Source organism: Enhydra lutris, unplaced genomic scaffold (genome assembly GCF_002288905.1).
Source record: "Enhydra lutris kenyoni isolate GAN:26980312 unplaced genomic scaffold, ASM228890v2 scaffoldscaffold26, whole genome shotgun sequence".
In the NCBI taxonomy this organism is placed as follows: Eukaryota; Metazoa; Chordata; class Mammalia; order Carnivora; family Mustelidae; genus Enhydra; species Enhydra lutris.
In genome coordinates, this window is record NW_019154110.1 from 8,463,693 (window position 1) to 8,483,788 (window position 20,096).

General features: G+C 49.2%; 1 protein-coding gene across 1 annotated transcript in view; it reads right to left on the reverse strand.

Moving 5' to 3' along the window:
* The window catches only part of LOC111151502 (acid sensing ion channel subunit 2), a 1,010,285-nt gene that overhangs the window by 884,843 nt on the left and 105,346 nt on the right, over window positions 1–20,096 (reverse strand). The window lies entirely within an intron of this gene.

Genomic DNA, 20,096 nt, shown 5'->3' on the forward strand with positions numbered 1-20,096 from the left:
AGCAGACAGGACCTGCTTGAGGGCTGACCCAGTTCAGGCCTCGAGCCATTGCTCAGAAATTGCACCAAGCCAATCCCCAGACGTAATTACCACCAGGCTTTCAGCACGGGGCTGAGAGCTGGAAATAGCTCTGTATTTATTTACCCTGCAATTACATGCTACATTAAATGCTCCGTGAGAACATGGCGATCACCCTGCAATTAACTGGTCCCTGCTTCCTGGGCAAGAGAAGGCTGGAGACAGTCACTGGGTGAAATCAAGTGCTGCTTGGTTTCTTAACCGGACTGGGGGTCACCTTGTAACGTGTACCGTTGGATCAGGCTGGAGGTTGCAGCTCCAAGTGGGAGCTCTCTTAGCTCCTGGGGGGGAGAGGTCTGCAGGCCATCAGATCCAACCCAGACTTTGCTGTGAGTTCTGGAAGGGGCTGGCAGAAAAGACCCTCCTTGAGCTGCACCCCATCCTGCTCATCTCCTCTGCTCCTCTTTGAGCACCTACTGATTCTCTGTAGTTAATTTTTGGAATTCCTGAAGCACCATTCCACCAGCCTTTGCAGGAGCTATTCCCTGTCATGTTACCTGGTAAATTCCTATTTACCTTTCAAGATTCTGCTCAAATGTCACATCCTTGGAAAGAAGATTGCACAGGGTAGTGAAAACCAGACAGACCTCGGATCAAATACCAGTTTCATTATCTAATAGCTGTGTGACTTTTGGCAAGTTGCTTGACCTCTCTGAACCTCATTTTCTACGTATATGTGTGTGTGTGTACACAAATATATAGAATTCCCTGATATCGCATGCATATGCATTATGTACCTATTCCTGGAACTCGGTGTCTTAAAGTTAGGAGATTTTAGCAGGATGGAAATAGCATGGTGCCTGGCACACAGTAGGTTCATACTAAGTCTTTGTTGAATTAATAAACCAATGAGTAAATCAATCAAAATCAATTAGGAGCTGAGAATATGTATGCACTATGTTTATCTTCGTGGCTCCCCACTTAACTTCCGACACATAAACATGTAGCCATGTTATTGAAAACACCATGTGCAAACATGATGGTAATTGGTTTCTAGCTGCCTGAAGATTCCAGAGAACTAGTTTCTCAGGCTGTGCAGATAGATTAAGAATGCCAGCAAAAGGCATTAAGAAAAGAGTTAAATATATATTTACTACCTCTGTCATTTTCTCCTAATTATGTCTTGGCAAGCAGAGTCTCCTGGATGAGTCTTAAATCTCAGTGTCTTTAAAAATATAATAATAAATCAATGTGAAATGGAACGTTCCCAGTAGCCAAAAATGCCCAGGAAAGTTTTCAATCAGCGAGAGCCCCAAGGAGCCAGGCTGGCACCTGTTCTGAGTTTGGGCTCCAGAGCCCAGATATGGGGCCAGAAAAGCAGCAGGAGAGCAGAGCAGTGTCTGGCCCCTGCCACCGAGGCCATCTCCGTGTCAGATAAGGGTCGCCTGGAGTTCCTGTGGCCATTACCTGCTGCCAATTTCCCCGCAAGGAAACAGAAGGAAGAAGCCTGGGTGTGAAAATTAATCAGCCGTCCCTGTGGCATTTTGCTTGGTTTCTGGGTTGAGAAGACAGGGGCCATTGGTGGAGTCACCCCTGCATCAGTGGTTCTCACCTGGGAACAATCTCGTCCTAGGGGACATTTGGCAAGGTACAGAGATATGGTCAGTTGTGGCGACAGGGGATTGCGCTCCTGGCAGCTGGTGGGTAGAGGTTAGGGATGCTGTTAAACGTCCCACAAGGCCCAGGGCGGCCCGCACAACCACAGATCCTCTAGCCCCAAATGTCAATGGTGTGGAGTTGAGAAACCCTACAGAATGGGGTGGCAGGCTGGGGGGCTGGGCGTTTCCATACTACTGCTGACTACCACCACTTGGTTTTCAGACCTTTGTGCACCTGTCTTTTCTAGTTTGGTTTCTAACGATAAGGAAAACCCAGGCACACACACATGCTCGGAACAAATGCCCAGGCTTCCTTCATCGTAGCCGCCACGCCTCCTTGGCCGTGGTTACCTCCATCAGGGACCACGGGGCCCTTGCCCGGGGTGGGGGGGAGCAGATGCTCTGCTGGCCCATGGACACCTGCATGTGTCGGCTTTTCCTCTCCTCCTGTGGATGAGACCGTGCCTCTCACACCGGTCCCAGGAGGCAACGTGAGGGCAGCTAGGCTGTTGCTGCTGTACCACACTGACCTGGGCAGGAGGCCCAGAGCGTCCTCTGTCTAGATGACCAGGAATCAGGTGCCACTGCTGGGCCCAGCCATTTCACTCTGTTCCATCCCACGCCAACAAACACACGGACACGATCCCAGCAACTGTTAGGCCTACCAGTTTCTATGATCAGAGTCTCTCGTCTATGGTCCCTGTACCAGAAAAAGGGCCCAAAGGGGTCTTCCTAGAATGTTTGCATGCAGTCTTTACAACCACTCCACAGCACAGATAAGAGGCTCCAAGGACCTCGCTGGCTCCCTGAAGGTGACAAGCCTGGGAAATGATGAAACCACAAAGCAAACCGGAGTCCATCCGACCCCGAGGCACACACAAGTGTTCTTGCCGCAACAGCCAGCTGCTAGATGAGAAAGAGTTGTTTCTGAGCTTCACAAGAGTGAAGAGGAAATGCATGGATCGTCTCTAATGCTGACCTCGTCCATAAGCACCATCCCTGTCCCCAGCATCTGTGTGTCCTCCCACAGGGCACCAGACGCTGAAAAGGTGACACAGGCTAAGAGCAGAAGGATAAAGTCGTTTGGGGACTGGCGACAGGCAGTATGCGTATAGATGTGGGTGATAAACATACGGGATTCATTAATCTAAGAGGAGACCGAGGCTTCTTCTGGACAGGTGTCAGAGGATTTTAATAAAGGCCTTGAGCCATGGTGAGTCATTAAAGGCTTGCAGGGATGTGAGGAGTACAGTCCAGCTCGCGAGCTCCAGGGACACCTGGAGAGTCACCACTGCAGATGCGAACTTGGGAAACAATCTGCGTCAACTACTGTAAACTTCTTCACATTACCTCGCCCCACCCTGTGCATGTGTGTGCATGCATGCGCACGCGCGCACACACACACACACTTGCCTTCTATATAATCCAGCATCTCTCAACATGGGTCTCCTATTGCAACAATTTGGAAATCCCATGTGCCCAGGAGCTCTGCTGCCTCAGCACGGGGTCCGGTTGGGGCCTGCCACTCTGCATTTCTAACCAGCCCCCACGGGATGCTGACACAGCAGGTACACAGGCCACATTTCAACTCGAAAGGCTTCGGGCAGCTGGTGAAACAGGATGCTCACAGGCCTTCCGGGAGCCCGAGAGATGCCGGAGGGGAGATGGCTTGGAGAATACCTCACTGAGTTTCACGAGCATCTGAGCTCCACAGGGAGGGAGTGGGGTAAAATCTATATAATAGTAAAAGACTTTATGGGAAACCAAAGAGGCTCCATGGTCAAATACTTCTGGGAGAACCTCCACACTGTGTAAATCAGATCACATCGCTCCTGTGTCTGCAGCAATGAAAGAAGAGCCCTCCCAGGGCCCAGCACGGCCCCCTAGGGCGTCACTGCCTCCTTCTCTCCACCCTCCCCATCTCCAGGCACACAGGCCTTCCCAGGGAACATTTGCTGGGCAGTCTCCGGCCTCCGGTCTCTCCTCCACAGTCAACTCTCCTAACTCCCCGGCCCCCTTCTTGAGCAACGAGTGACACCTTCTAGAGGAGGCTTTCTTGACCACCCAGTGGAATATCCCAACCTTCCATCCCCAACATCAGCAACCCCCCTCTTCACCTGTTTGACTTATCTTCTGCTTCTCAGTGCATGTTTGCCTTCAAACACAACATGTGACTCAAGTCATTATGTGGATTGCTTTCTGTTTGTCTTGCCCACTCGATTATAAGCTCCATTGGGGCATAAATCTTTGGGGCTTCATTGCTGTTTTTTAAAAAAGTATTTTATTTATTTATTTGACAGACAGAGACCACAAGTAGGCAGAGAGGCAGGCAGAGAGAGGAGGAAGCAGGCTCCCTGCTGAGCAGAGAGCCCGATGCGGGGCTCAATCCCAGGACCCTGAGATCATGACCCGAGCCGAAGGCAGAGGCTTTAACCCACTGAGCCACCCAGGCGCCCCTCATTGCTTTTTGACTGGAAACGACAACCATGCCTGGCATACAGTAGGCGCTCCACGTGTCTGCCAACTCAGCAGTCAAACCAATGAGCATGTGAAGATCTTAGTGGGAGAGGAATACAGTAAGCATCATTCTCCGAAGGTTTTTAATCACAGAAGCTATTCCTTCCTTCTTCTTTCTTTCTTCTTATTCCTCTTCTTTCTTTTTCTTTCTTTTCTTCCTTCCTTTCTTCCTTCTCCTTTTCCTCCTTTTTTCCTACAGAGCATCTCAGCATGACCACTATTCCTAAATGCACTTTTTCTAGGAAATGCTGCTATAATAACTCACCGAGGTTCCAGCCCTCATCCATTTTCCTAAATCCTTCCTGGCCTATTCCTATTCATCCCCTGCCAGGTCCCAGGGCAATGAGTTCCATAAGTTTATTACCCACAGTATAAATTTATCTTTAAATCTGCAAGAACAATGTCATGGGAGAGATGCTCACCGCCCACTCTCCCAATCTCCCCGGGGCTGCTTGCGGAGAGAAGGCGCCGGGTCGCCATGCCTTATAAGAAACAGGGGCTTCCCAAATACATATTGAAGACTCAGAGTAATCCTCTGAGGTGAGTGTTAATCCCCCATTATGCAAATGAGAACCAGAGCCTCAGAGAGATTAAGTAACTTTGCAGCTGGGATTCAGAGAAAGGTCTGCCATACTTACAGCTCATTCACTCCCCACAACTGCTAAGGTGGCAAACCTCACAAAACAGTGTTTGGCAAATACCGAACTACACAATCAGACACCCGGGAGTTGTGTGTCTGTCCAGGGTGCCTTCCTTTTCAGCAAATGCAACGACACCGGCAACAACAGCTCAGGCTCTTTGAAGTTTTACTATATGCCAAGCATTATTCTAAGCACTTGACATGTGTTCAGTCTTTTAATTCCTATGGCTGTATGGATGTCACTTTACAGAGGAGGACGCTAAGGCCATCAAGAAGCTAGTAGGTAATGTGCTATCTTGCCCGAAGTCACATAGAGCCACCTGTGCCAGTATCCGGGAAAAAGAAGAGTCCGGTGAGACATGGTCCTTGAACCAACGTGTTGCTCCCATGAGCGCCTCACCATGCTTTGGTGATCCGGGCCATCCCTGCCTCCTCTCTCAGTGTCTCCCGGGCTCCATTCTGATCATGCTCCAGGATCCGGCTCTGTCCCCCAGCTCCCTGAAGCAACTGTTCTTCCGACGGGAGGACTCCTCCATCCTACAATCCTCCTTCTCAGCAATCTGCTCCTATAGGGTCTCCCCAGATGATCCATGCTGGGAGCCAGGGCCTAGTGCCACCAAGAAGGCCCTGAGAGATTGTCACTTGCCATGTGGGGCAGCTGAGACCCAGAGGAGGGGCTGCCTTGCCTACTAAGAGTGCACCCAGTAATAAAGGTGGACCAGGATGCAGACCCGGGAATCCCAGTCCACCAACATCCTTGACTTCATCTACCAAACAGTCAGAAACCATCTACCAAGCATCTGCTACAGAAAAGAGCCAAAGAGCAACCCTGGGGATTCTGCTCTACCTTCAGCGGGCTTAACGTTCAGGTCCGTGCGTGTTTTCTTCACTCACTATCTCTTCATTCAATCAATCTTTGGTTCCAGTAATAAAGGGATTAAAAAGATAATCACTTCTAATGGAGAGGAGATTCATTTTTTGAACCAATTGATTCATTTTTCCCATTTTATTGAGACAAAATGTTGCATTAGTTTAAGCTGTGCAACAGGACTTGGTATGTGTATGTACTCGGAAATGATCATCACAATAATTTTAGTTAACATTCATTGCCACCCAGATTTTTAAAATAAATAACACAGAGGTATTTATAATAATAAAGAGTGATAAGTGCTTAAAAAAAACCAAAGAACTATTCAAGGTTTTAGGACAGCATGCAATTTGTGAGGGAAGCAAGAAGGAATGTGACATGGCCTGGAAGTCAAAGAAAACGTCTGGAGGAAGGGGCATTTGAAGTGAGATTTTTTTAAAGAAAAGAAAAGCAGAAAAAATAAATAAAAATGAAAAAGGATAGCAGAAAAAATAAAAATAAAAAACAAAGGATAGCAGAAAATAATAAACAAATAAAAATAAAAACAAAAAAGTGTAGTAAGAGTACACAAGGCAAGAAGAGAATCATGAGGGAGAGCCCAGGTAGGTACAGGAAGACCCTGGCACCAAAAGAAGATAGCACAGTTAAGACCAGACAATAACCATATAGTATAAAATGTACACAGAACACATCAGGCACGAGGCTCTTTCCAAGGAAGGCGATGAACGATCACTGAGTGACTATGATAGATCACTTTATCCCACCCATTTCCCAGATGGAGTAACTGAGGCTCTGAAGGATGAAGGCACTTGCCAAACGAGTGTGTAGACACAGTTAAGGGTCCCCCCACCCAGACTGCTCATAGTCCTCTTTGTCATGTCGATGTGCCTTTCTGCCAGCTCTCAGGGTTGTTTTCTTCTTCTAAGCACCTATTCCTATTATTCCCCTTAGAGGCCTGTCCTGGGCTACTTTGCCCATTTGCCGTCGCTCCCAGACATAAGGGCCTGAGAGTCAATGCCCCTGGAGTGACCTTTAGACGGTGATGGCTGGAAGCACAAGGCCCCACAGCACTGCCTACAGTGGGGACAAGCTCTGAGGTATACCCTGTACAGTCCCTGCAGGATCAGCCAGGACTTGGCCCCACATTGTCCCCCTGCCTCACATCTTCCCCCCTCTCTTTCCTGCCTCCCCCATTTCCTTCTCAGTTTCTCCTGGGATCCCATCCTAACAAATCACTCTGACAGGAATTCTCACCTCAGAGACTGCTCCTGGGGAACCCGACCTAAAACACAACCCATGTCTGCCTGAATTTGAAGCCCTTTCTCTTGCTGGTAAGACATGATGATTAAGCAGAGCAACAGCAGCTAAGGGTAAAATGAGTAGAAATGTAAGAAGTTGAAGCGTAGGGAGAGGTTTTTAAGAGCCTAGGGAGGAAAGGAACAGCTCAGAGAGTGAAGAGAATAGTTCAGCATCAAAGGATGTGTAGGTTATCACCCAGTAGAGAAGGCAGGCATCTGAAGGGGAGGTATGACGTTCCAGAAGAATAGCACGGCAAGGGTGACAGGTCCTTATAGGACAGAGGGAACTGGGCCATCTGAGTGGAGTCGTGATGAGCACCCCAGGAAGGGAGGGCAGGGTCGGGCCGGGAAGGGGCTCTTCAGGATCAGGCTGAGGAGGAGGAGGAGGTGGAAAGAATGTGCTCCCCTGTGGTTGACACACCTGGGTTCCCACGCTGCACCCACCCCTTCTGGAAGGTATGTGACCTAAAACAGGTAACTCAGCTCACTGAGCAGTGAAATGAAAGTCCCTACCTCAGATGTTTGTGTTGAGGATTAAATAAGAACAGCAGAATGAGGGGGCGCCTGGGTGGCTCAGTGGGTTAAGCCTCTGCCTTCGGCTCGGGTCATGATCTCGGGGTCCTGGGATCGAGCCCCACATCGGGCTCTCTGCTCTGCAGGGGGCCTGCTTCCTCCTCTCTCTCTGCCTACTTGTGATCTCTGTCTGTCAAATAAAAAAAAAAAAAAAAAAAAAAAAGAACAGCAGAGAACCCCTGGCCCATTCCTGGAGATTCAAACTGTACTTTCCACCCTCCTCCCCCTCATGCCAGGCATCTGGGCTTAATGCTGGTAAAGGACTCCCTGCAAAGACTTGAGAACATTTTAGGGAAACTCGTATGACGGTGGCACGCGGGACAAGCTAGAGACCACTGGGCGACCTGAAGACCAATGAGGAGATGTTTGCAGGAGACCTCTGGGTTCGGTGATTCGCTCCAACTAGGAAAGTGGCAGCGGGCCCAGGAGGACACCTACAAAGGGGCTGGCAAGGACAGCCAGAAACCCCAAGAGGCTTTGAGGTTTTGACTTGGTGTCTGAATGAACAGGGATGAAAGAAGCAGCATTAGTTTGAGGGTGAAGGTGGGGAAACGGATTTGATGTTGAGCTTGAAGTTACATCTGGACCTCTAGAGAAGCAACAGCATATGGCCAAAAAAGCCAGACAGACCTGGGTTCAAATCCCAGCCCCGCCACTCACTAGCTGTGTGACCAGCTGAGCGTCAGGACCTCTGTGAGCCTCTACTTCCTTATCTGTAAAAAACAGAAGGCAAAGACAGGTTGTTCTCAGACCCAAATCGTCCAGCAATTTACAAACCGAGGGATCCACAACACAACCATTCCATTTTCCTTAACATTTATCAGGCAAATGGAAAGGAATGCTGAGTTCGGTCTCAAAGCCGATACTGTAGGTTCAGAAAGCACTAGATTCATGCAGAAGGCTGAGACATGAGAATAAGTTGAGATCAATTACCTTCAGAGGAAAATGTCCTGTCAAAGACTGACAGGCACCCAAGACAAATTTTAAGTTAGTTGGCTACTTCTGTTTTTCCACAAGGAGGGCAACTCAATTTGCTTGTACAAACATTTATGAGCCAGACACAGTGACAATTGGGACCCTGAGATGAACAAGATTCAGTACCTGCTGGGAAGGACTCACAGTTTCTTGGAAGGGATGGACATGAAGAAAAACGAAGCAGAGGAGAAAAGTTCTATCAGACGTCTGAACCAAGGGCTGTGGGTATACCAAGGAGGGGGTGATTCATTTTGTCTAGAGGATATTATGCAGAAATAGCCAGAACACGAAGATCTCTCCAAAGCATTAAACACACAATCATTTTTCAAATAAATGAACCATGAATAATAGTATTCACTTAATTATTAGTTCAAAAATGATAGTTTAAAGACAAGGAACTCAACCAAAAATCCTAACCCCAAATTTCTAGGTCATTACGGTAAAAAGAGTAGGGAGATAAAGACTGTAGGTCTTCAAGATTCCAACTCGAACAGCTTCTAAGCCACATGGGCCAACTGTGCCACGGTTAACTGGGGCTGGCTGCCATCACAGAAGGATCCATCTGAACTTTGTGAGCTCACGGGTATGAAGCCTGAGTGTCAGCATAGGGGAAAAATACCATGTCCCTATTAACTGAGTCTCAAGCAGTCACTGCAAAGACCAGAATGACGGGTCTGGAAGGAGCCTCAGAGGTTTGGCTCGTTCAAACCGTCTCCTGCTTTCCTGATGAGGAAGAGACAGGGAGAGGGGAAGTGAGTCACACAGGTCACCTAGGTGTGGAACGCCAGGACAGACCCCTGCCTCTTGAATGAATCACTGACCCCAGATCCTCCAGAATCCATATTGTCATGAGCATCACACGCGCACACACGCACACACGCACACACACTCCTAACGTGACCCTCGGTGGGCTACCACCTCCTCTGCATGGAGGAAGGATCTACCATGCCCTTGGCCACAGCCCACAAGTGTGGTGCTCAGAGCCGGCTCATGGGGTCTGGCCCCACCCCCCAGGGACAATAACCCAGCAGGGAAGGATCCTCCAGTTCACAGACGGTCTGGCTTCCCTTGACGTGCCACAAAATACCCTCACCTGATATTCCCTGCCCACCAAGACAGGAAGTTCTGCTAATCTCCTTAATAACTTAATGAGATTATTAACCACTACCTTGTGGGGGCAGATTTGGTGTTTCCTCTTGGTTATGGGATTGTATCCATTTTTCACACAATTATAGCCTGAGAGGATCATCCCTGGGGTTGCCAATTGTGGGCTTATTAGTAGCAATTTAGACGCAAGATTGGATTTCCTTTCTGCACAGAATCTTTTGTTTGAAGCAAATGAACTGGGGTTCCTCATATCAGTATATTAATAAAACGTCGTCCAAGAGGTGTTTGATCTTTAAGACCGACCCAGGGGTGGGGTAGTGAGAACACAGCTCTGGGAGGTGGGGTTGCCCAGCTTCTCGTCGCACCTCTGCACCCCCAGCACTGATAGGGTTGGGGCGGGTTCAGAAAACCGAAGGCCCACGAACTATCCACACCACTTCAGAAAACATTAACGGAATCACGCATATTACTGACCTAAAGCCTCACAGACTGAGGAAATTGTGACTTGTCTCCTCCCGGGCAGAATGATGTCTTCCAGGTGTGAAATGCCAGTTAGCTCAGCCTGGTCAGATGCTCTGTCAATGACATCATGGGGATTTACAGGAAAATAAAGGGGTGGAGGGACCACCGAGGGGATTGGTTTCTAAGGTCTGTCCCTGGTCTACTATGCATTCACTGAAACTCATCTCCCCTGACCCTGCTGGGCTGCATTTACTTGCGTCCCTCCAGCACCCTGCACTTGGGATTTCTGTTGGTTATGGACACCTCTGCCTTCTCCCAACTAGGCTGTGCCTACCTTCCTTAAGGTAGGTAGGGGTGAAGGCCAGATATCGCTCTACCCAGGAGTGTGAGAGCCTGCTCACACTGGTTTGCAAGAGCCAATGACATGTGTTTCTTCTGAGTTCAATGACTTCATGAAACCAGTCATGGTGGGGAGTATTTAAAACAAGGAAATTAAATAACATTACAAATCAGGACTCTGTTGCCTCCCAGAAAGCTACTTGTTAAGTATTTCCCCGTGTATCACTGCCTACATACCTCCCCAGTGCTTAGATTTTAGGGCGTAAGAATGGCACCATTCTTACTCTGATCAGAGTCAGCAAACGTGGGGGCTGGTAGGTTTCAGGAAGGCCAAGTTCCGTGTGCAAGTGAGACAGAGAGCTGCCCAAGTAACTTGCATGAGCAAGTTCAAAACCAGAGCAGTGGTTGTGAGTTTGGGCCGTTTTAAAATCACGCGATGCTTTGGCTGCATCCCTGTCCTGAATCCCTGGGCTGAGTCCCTTGAACATCAGTGTTTTCTAAATATCCCCATAGCATGCCAAAATAAGGCCAAGTTTGAGAACCACTGGTTTAGAGGAAATTCCTAGATGAATCTCAGCCCCCCACCACCCCCAACTTCAAGCACCCCAAATGTCTCCAGTGCCTACCATTTGAACACAGGCAGACTGAGAGTCAAGGAGAGGGATGAAGTTTCACTGGTGGGTTAGCAGCCATCCCTCTAATAAGAGGCTAGGTTACAAGGAGGCTCTCCCCTCCCTGCTTGGTATGGTTTTGACTTTTGGGCTCATATCCAGGATGATGACTTAGTTAGGTGGCCATTTAAGAAAAACATCTCAACTCTGTCGAAAAGAGTTCAAAAGCCCTAGCCTAAAGACAGTTTCCCTGCAAGTCGCTAGTGCATGGCCATTGTCCCCAAATCCCCACGCTCGAACACCCCTGCCATTCCCTTTGCTCCTCGCCACACGGCTGGCTGTTTCTCTCTCTTTAAAGGGCTAGTACAGGTACCACCTCCTCTTTGAGGCTCTCCTTGATCTCCAGAGCCATCAGCAAGACACGGAGGCAAAAGCCTGGGCTTTGGAGTTAAACAGACTCTGAGTTCAGGCTCCTGCTCTGCTTGACAGCTGTGAAAATGTGGGCAGATCATCTAGCTTCCCTGAGCTACAGGTTCTCCCTGCACAAAACGTGGCTGAGGACACTTAGATAAATTGGGAGAGTGTAGCGAGATGTCTTTGGTGTCATGCCCTGCAAATGGGAGAGAAGAAAACCAGGCCATTTCAGTCTAATCTGCACTGCTCTGCCTTGCCCCGGCCATTCTGGTGGAGCTGTGCCCCTCTCCCACCCTCCGTCTCCTTCTCTGAAAATGTTGGAGTCTGACTGGTGCTTTGGATGGGCTTTCTCAGTTCTAGAGGGACTTCATGTCTCTGCCTTTCACCCGGCGTTTATCTGCCTTCCACAATGATCGATCCTCTTCTATACACAACCTGTCTCCCCAACCAGATTAAGGGACCCCAGAGAGCAGTGAATGTGCCTTATTAGTCACTGTATCCCCACAGCCCAGAAGAGGGCCCTAAACTTAGGACGTTTATCACATCAGGCCATCCCCTTAGCCCTCTCCTGCTCTGGGAGCGTGTCCTCCAATGATGGGGCCAGCCTGAGCCTAGGACAGGCTGGCTGAGTCTCCAGTCCCAGGCCGTTGTGCCCCCCACAGACCTGAGGCTGCTGCAGCTACTTATAGACCCCCTGCCAGCAAGGATCTGCAGAAACATTTCCCAAATTATAAGAACTGTGTGGTGACTTACCAATGGATTGGTCACGGGGCTGGACACTGCTCAGATGTCACCCTCCTGGAAAGATGCATAAAGACCACTGTGTGGCATCACCTGCATGTGGTCAAAAGAAACCACGGGAAGGCGCACCATGCTGGGGCTGGGTGGGGTGGGGGGGTGGGGGGGATGGGCGGCAAAGCCCCATCCCGTCCTCGGATCCCGAAGTCATGAGTTACACTCAGTGATCTCCGCTCAGGAATTGCTTCTTTCCCTAAGTAATGCCGGAGCCAATGTGCTTTTTTATTTCTCCTTAAATGAGGATTTGCTGGCGGGCCTGTGTTTTTTCTCGCCTAATAACAAGTGACAGCAAAGTGTGAAATTAGCTATAACAAGCACCAAAGACAGAATTTTGCAAACTCCCAAAGAAGCGGAGAGATCAGGAGTTGGCCCTCCTCAAGATCCAGGGCCGGGTAGTGGTCTTCTGGAGCCCGAACCCACTAGAAGGGGCTTGGCCGAGCCCCTGGCTCCAACACCCTCTGGATTTGGGGGTTGGGAAACCTGGTGACCCTATAGCCACTGGGAAGTTTTACTGATGCCAACACTGGCCCTTTCGATGCAAGCATTCCCCAAAGATGAAGACAAAGGCAAAAGAAATGGGGTTTGTGGAAATTTCAAATATCAGTCTCTGGAAAGGCGGATCTGTACGTGAAATGTCAGCATTTCCTATCTAGACTCTCAAGAGCGCTAGAGATACAAAAGACAGTTTGGATGTGTCAGAGGACTGCACACTCCTAACCACCCTGCCCGCTAGCTATGTGGCCTCAGAGCAGGACTGCCACAGAGCAGGATGGCCACACACGCTGGCCAAACGCCCCATGAGGCCAGGCTGTGCTGTTCCCAGAGGGGACACCATCCAGGGCTCCCGCCGGGACTGTGCAGCATTGGCAGGGAAATCTCCGAATCTTCATTTCCTCATTTGTGAAACAGACACAAAAATGCCCTATTCACGGGACAAACTGGGAAAATAAAAGTGGGCAAGTGTGGGAATTAGGCCATTTCCCTGTCCTCACTGCAAAACTCCATCCTGACCTATCCTTCGAGGCTCGAGACCCAGAGTAGGGCAACGTGGGAACCTCCCCTGCCCATCCCCGGTCCACGTCCCCGTCTCATGTACCCAGGCTCCTGCCATTCTCTCTCTCTCTCTCTCTTTCTCTGACTCAGTCCCTCTCGGGGCCTTCAGCACCAAGGCTCCCTTCTGAAAGTGATACCATGCCTTCAGGAAGCCTCGTCTAGCCCCTTCAAGATTCTGGGCCTCTACTCATGTCTATGACTGGCTCTTAGCTTCAAACCCGCCCTTCTGTACTCTGTCTCACCTTGGCCCCCGAAGGCTTGATTCTTGCTTTTGCCCACTACCCCCCAATGAGGCCTGGCTGCTGGTGGGAAAGAGGGAGAGGCTGCATGCAATGGGGGAGGAGGAGGAAGAAATCGCCTCTGCCAGCTCACTTGCTGGGGCGTCCTGTCTACTTCCTCTCCCTGCCAGCCTCCCCCCTGCCCTATCTCGCTCCTCACTCATCCCTGCGGTCATAGTCTGTCCAGTAACATCAGCTGGATCTGGGTTCTAATTCTTCCCACCAGCTTCACAGTGCTCTTCACTGTACTCTCTATCAGCCCCTGGGGCTCCCCCTCCAAGCTGCTAAGTCTTCATTATTCCACATCTTCTTATTCCCCCAGTACTAGGGATGGCGGCTTCCTACATTCACTATACCTGTGATAAGGTATTGCGCGCTCCTTCTCTCCCTCCATCCCCCTGCCTCTTTAAACCTACCTAGTTAACAATTCATTATTCCTCTGTCCTTTAAGTTACCTGGTTGACAATTCATTATTCCGAGGTAATAATTCTCTTAAAAAAAAAAAAAACAACTCAGATGGGTTCTTTCTCCTTTCTCCCTACTGGACGCTAACTGGTACATCTACATACAACATATGACTTGGGACTTTCAAAGAGCATACCAGACAAACATACTGCTGTCATCTATCATTCATCTCCCTAGTCTTTCTTCCTTCTATCCTTAGGGCCAAAAGTAGCGTCTGGCTCAGTGAATACGGATGAACTTGCGAACAACAGAATGAAGGAATGAATGACATCTATGGGAGTCATCACAGTTCAAGACATGGTCATCGGGACTTCTGGGACGGTAATCGGGACTTCCCTCCCAGGGATGGTGGCGGGGCAGATTCCAGCCAGGAATGTTCCAGGACAAAAGACATTGAGACACTCTGGAACCAGGCCCCAATTCACCAGAAACCCAATCCATAAAAGAACAAGGCCTGGAGATCTGGGATCCAATCCTAGCTCTGTAACTTCAGTGTTGCAAGACTTTGAACTAGTGATTCAATCTCTTTGACTTGAGTGTTTACGCTCTCACAGGATAAGGAATGCAAGCCTCTTCTTCTGCCTCATCTCTTGGAGTTTGCCCCTAGAATGTCTGAATATATATCGCATTCACATTTCTCCAAATGCCTCATTCTCACTGGCTGGCAACACCCCTGGGCCTTACCAGCACTGATCCCCCTGCCTGGAAAGCCTTGACCTGGTAAAGCCCCACTTAGTTTTCAAGACATTACTAAACACCACCTCTACCGGGAAGACTCCCCTGACTACAGCACAGTGTCCCATGCCTGCAGAATTAAAGAGAAAAGATCAACCTCAGCTGTGACCACCTCTTTGTGTGTCCCTTCATGAGGAGATCTCAAGAACTTGGAAAGAAAGGACTTTCTTCTTGGTCATCTTTACATCTCTGGGGCCCTTTAGACACCTGCTGTCCAGGTGTGTGCTCACCGTGCACGCACGTGCTAACCACAAGGCATGTCTAGGTGAGCAGTCCTGGCTCTGCCCTCCTGGAGCTTACAGTCAAGTGGGAAAAAACAGACCACCACCACCACCACAACAAAATTGACAAGCCTGCAACTAAAAAAAGAAATCTGAATCCTGACATGCATTACGAGGGATGCAAACGGTGCCACGAGAAAGACTAGTGGAAGGAGATCCCTAGGAGTCTCCTAAGCGGCTTCTCCAAGGAGATGGCATTTAAGCAGCAATGCTCAGGCTGTGAAGGAGACATCCAGCCGAAGGGCTGGGGAGAGATTTCCAGGAGGGAGACTCAGCACACGCAGGTTTGCAGGATGGAAAGAGCTTGGCATGTGGGATGCTCGGGCAGAGGCGGAGGGGGAAAGCCATAGCACACAGAGCAGCCTGAGCGGGGGCCCCAATGCGGGGAGCAATGGTGAGAGGGGGGCGCAGTGTGTGGGTTCACTTGAGGTGCGTCAGGAAGGCGCTGACATAATTGGATTTGATTTTAAGTGGGTACTCTGACCTCCAGGCTCCTCACTTGAAAATGAGCCTCCTATCGCCTACTTTTCAAGGTTTTCAGAGGTGGGAGCCCTTCTTGAGATGTTGACTTCCATGCCAAGACTTAAAAGATAAAAGAAGACAGGCCCGTGAAGATTAAGGTCAAGTTCATGGTACTTGGCATATAATAGGAACTCGGTGAGGTTTTCTTTGATTGTTTTTCTTTAGTTGTTTTTGTAGGTTTGTTTGTTCTTTTGGTAAATTTATGTGTGAATCACTTGATATTTGCTCAAGATCTGCTCTATCATAAGGGGTCTCTGCTCGTCACTGGCAGCTAAAAAAAACCTGACCATTCGGTGCTGACTTTTTATAAAGGTAAAGATAAAGAGTTGGTCCACAGAAGTGGCCACCAGCCAATCCTCCCACCCCAGTCTGACCTTGCCTGATGGAAGGGGATGACATGCGATGCGATGCCACCGTGCTAACGGCCCTGTGAAAAGGTCAAAGCAAAGAGCATTGTCTCATGGAAGACAAACCAAAGCCCAGAGAGGGAACGTCAGAGTGGCCTGCACCAGAACTGGTCCTCAAGTCCCAGTCTCCTAACCTACGTCTGGGGCGCCCTCCCCTATACCAACCTGCCTAGGGTAATTCTAAGGTTGAAGGAAGAGTGCCACTGGGGAGCCTTTGAACTTACCTTCAGCCAAGCTCAAGCTTCAGCATCTTCACTGACGCTGAATTACCTGCTCAGGGGAGATGTGTACACTTGAAAAGTGGACAGAAATTCACTCCGCTGGACTGCTAGCCTAACACACAGCAGGGTTCCCTCTGGCAGGATAAGCAGGTGGCTGTGTTCCAAGCACGAAAGGGCTAGATGAGCTGCTTTCACTTAAACCCGAGGTCATGCTCAAAGGCCCTGAAGACATCATCTGGCCTCCAACTTCAACTTTCCCAGACAAGAAATCCCAGGCCCGAAGAGGGGAAGTGACTAGCCCAAAACCAATCAGAAATCATGGCATTGCTGGAAGGAGCACCCGGATCTTCTGACTCCCAGCCTGACTCTCTCCTGTACCATCTCAGGACTGCTTCAAAACGGCACGCTGACATCCTCCTAGACTGTGCATGTCCGAGGGATGGGACTAGAGCTTCAGTGTCTTTTCAAGTGGCCCCCCAAAAGTCTGCTGATTCTGGGAGCAGACATGCTTTACCATTGCCCAGGATAGTTCCTACAGAGATGCCCAGTGAAAGGTATTTGTTGTATCTCACATCAGAAGAAACCCCCGCCCCACCCCAAGTACGCATGCGTGTGCGCACATGCACACACACACACTTGAAACTAGCTGCTAATCTCAAAGGCAAGAGAAGAAAGGTGAGATTGGTCTAAGACCTAAATTCTTATCCCACCTCGGCATGATCATGCTCCATGACCTGGGTTCAGTCTCTTCAACTATCCTGTTCCTTGGAATTTAAGTTTCTAAACAGCCAATCCATTTAGCATGGATAGGGCTGAGGAAGGTGTGTGTGTGTGTGTGTGTGTGTGTGTGTGTGTGTGTTCTTCATTTGGCTCTCAGAACAACTGAGGAGAGCCAATATTATCCTTCATCCCATTTTAGAGATGCAAATGTTTAATCAATTTCCAAATATGGAGGTCACTACTCCGTGCCAGACACTGTGTGCTAAGCAGGACTCCTGTTCTCATGGAGATGACACGGTATCAGAATGGAGAAACCAAGGACCATAAAGTAGAAATTCATTAGGAAGCCGAGCCTTCAACTGGAGACTCCTTATTCCAGATCTCTTCTTTCTGTAGTGCTGACTTGCAGCTTATTAAGAATAATGATTGAAGCGGGGACAAGATGATCCCCAGGGAAGGGACTCCTTCATCCTCCCTGTCCTGACTTTTAGAGGGATTCTTGGGCAAGAGGGTCATCTCCGCCTGTAAAGGACTGGCATGCCAGGAACAGTCTATAACGATGCCATGATTAGGCGAAAAGGAGAAAAAAAGTCAACAAGCTTAACCGTGTGTGTGTGTGTGTGTGTACACATACGGAGCCACAACTACTTAGAAATTTGTTCTTAGGACAAGGAAAGGATCTTCCCTCCCTGCACATACACACTTTGTTTCCATGCTGGAGGGCCCCAGAAACCCCGGAGTATTCTGGGTGGAGCCCTGCATAGACCCGGCCTCAGGATCCTCCCCAAGTCAAACCCTCAGCCTCCTTGGTGCTTTCTTACCAGAAGTGAGGACCCCCGCTCTCCCTATCTCAAGCCTGGGTACTACACTTCTTGGTTTGCCAAGAACATTTGTACTTATTTTTCCAAGATGGAGCGCCGACCGTAGTAGCCAGTGGAGTGGGGTGGCAGGAAGAACATTTGGCCCGGGGCCTTCTTTGCAGATTTACCTCACATGTAGATTTCTGATTTCCACATAAGGGCACACAGACAGATGTTGCTATTTAGGGTGTTGGAAACACTGACTTTCTAGATGCAAATATTTAACACAGCCTATCATGTTGTAACTGTCTTAGCATTTCTCAGAATGAGAACTCTAGAAATGGGAACACTAGACCCTGAAAACACCCCTGGGAAGGCAAAGAACAGGGAGTATCACCCTCACTTCACATATGGGGAAACAGAGGCCCCGAGCCCCCAGCTCAGAACCATCTAGGACAGGCTGGTTGCATGTGGCTGGGAGCGCCAGAGAGAGTCCCTGAGGAATTGAGAAGGGTTGTAAATGCAAAACAGACAATGGGTTTCCAGGACTTCATACAAAAAAGAAGGTTAACCATTTTATTAATTATTTTTATATTTATGACATGCTGAAATGGTAAGATTCCAGATAGATTTACAAAATACTTTGTTAACACTTGTTTTATCTCTTCCTTTTCACCTTTTTAAACCCAGTTACTGGAAAATTTGAAAAAACATATGAAGCTCCCATTATATATTTAAAGATTTTATTTATTTGTCACAGAGAGAGAGAGAGAGAGAGAGAGAGAGAGAGAATGAGTATGAATGCAATCAGGGGGAGCAGCAGGCAGAGAGAGAAGGAGGCTCCCCACTGAGCAGAAAGCCCGATGCGGGGCTCGATCCCAGCACCCTGAGATCATGACCTGAGCTGAAGGCAGAGGCTTTAACCCACTGAGCCACCCAGGCATCCTGCTCTCACTGTATTTCTATTGGCTAATGCTGGCACCAGGAAAGAAGGCACCAGGGATTCCAAGTACATGCTGGCCTCCATTACAGCAGGGGGCATTCCTGCTAAACGAAACAGCCTTGAGGATTTTTAGACCAGCTCTTGCCCGAGTCAACGGAAATGATCTGAATTTGGGGGGTGGGGAGCCAGATTTCCACCAGCCATATTTCCAAATCCATGGATAGCCATCAAGTGAGGTCCGAGCAGTCAAGGAGAGTGGTGTGGTGGGGGTGGGGTGGAATCACATTTTGGATGAGAATGTCACACTAAATGTGGGCTGGGTCCCTATACATCACCTTGATTTGTCACCCAATTAGATGGCAAAATGAAACATCCAGGCAGAAATGAAATTTTAGCCGCAACAGCAGCATCGTCTAGCTCTGGCTTGCTGTGTGGACAGGGCTCCCCCCACGTGAGCTTTAAGCATGAACATTGTGGGGGAAGCTCCACACACCCGGCTCCTTGCAGGCCTTGTGAGCAAGAGGGTGTCAGCCCTCAGCTGTCAGGCGGGTGGGCAGAAGGCTGGGCTCTGGGGACCCCAGTTAGAATGGATGCTTCTCAGGGTCCAGGCCAAATAAGAATGAGTCCCCAGGTCACTTTGGTCCATGTGGTCCTGAGCCTCCAGGTTCAGACTGGGAGACAATGTTTGTATGTAACCCAAGTTCTGAGAGACAAAAATGCCAGCCTCTGTGGCACCAGCCAGCCACAAGGCCTCTGGTGGCCTCCCCTTCTGAAGAGACTTCGGCCAGCCCTACCCTGGGAGCTTCAGACGTACACAGTTTGCCTGGACACCAGGGTCCAGCTGATTCTGTCTGGTATTCTCTGTGACCCTGAGTAAGTGCCTCTGTGTCCCTGGGGCTGGTTCCTTCTTCGGCATAACCGGGATAATATGGGTCTGGATGATAGCCCAGTGTCTTCTGAACCCTGACACATGCTCCATGATCTCACTCCAGCACACACAGACGCACACAAACACACATGGAGACAGAGGCATACAGACATACCCACAGAGAAACGCATGCACAAGCCCACATACAGACAAATGTACACACACAAGAGTACACACACAGACACCCCTACAGACAAGAGACAAGCAGATATACATACAGACACACTCCTACAGACCCACAGATACACCCCCCCACACTCATACACAGACCTACACACAAACACATATACAGATCTATATGTACACACACACACATGCACAGACACACACAAACACACACACACGTGCATCTCCTCACATATAAACATACACAGACCTGCATGACATACAGAGACATATGAACACACCCCCCTCAGAGCCAAGCATAAACACACACACACACACCCCACAACACACAAATACACA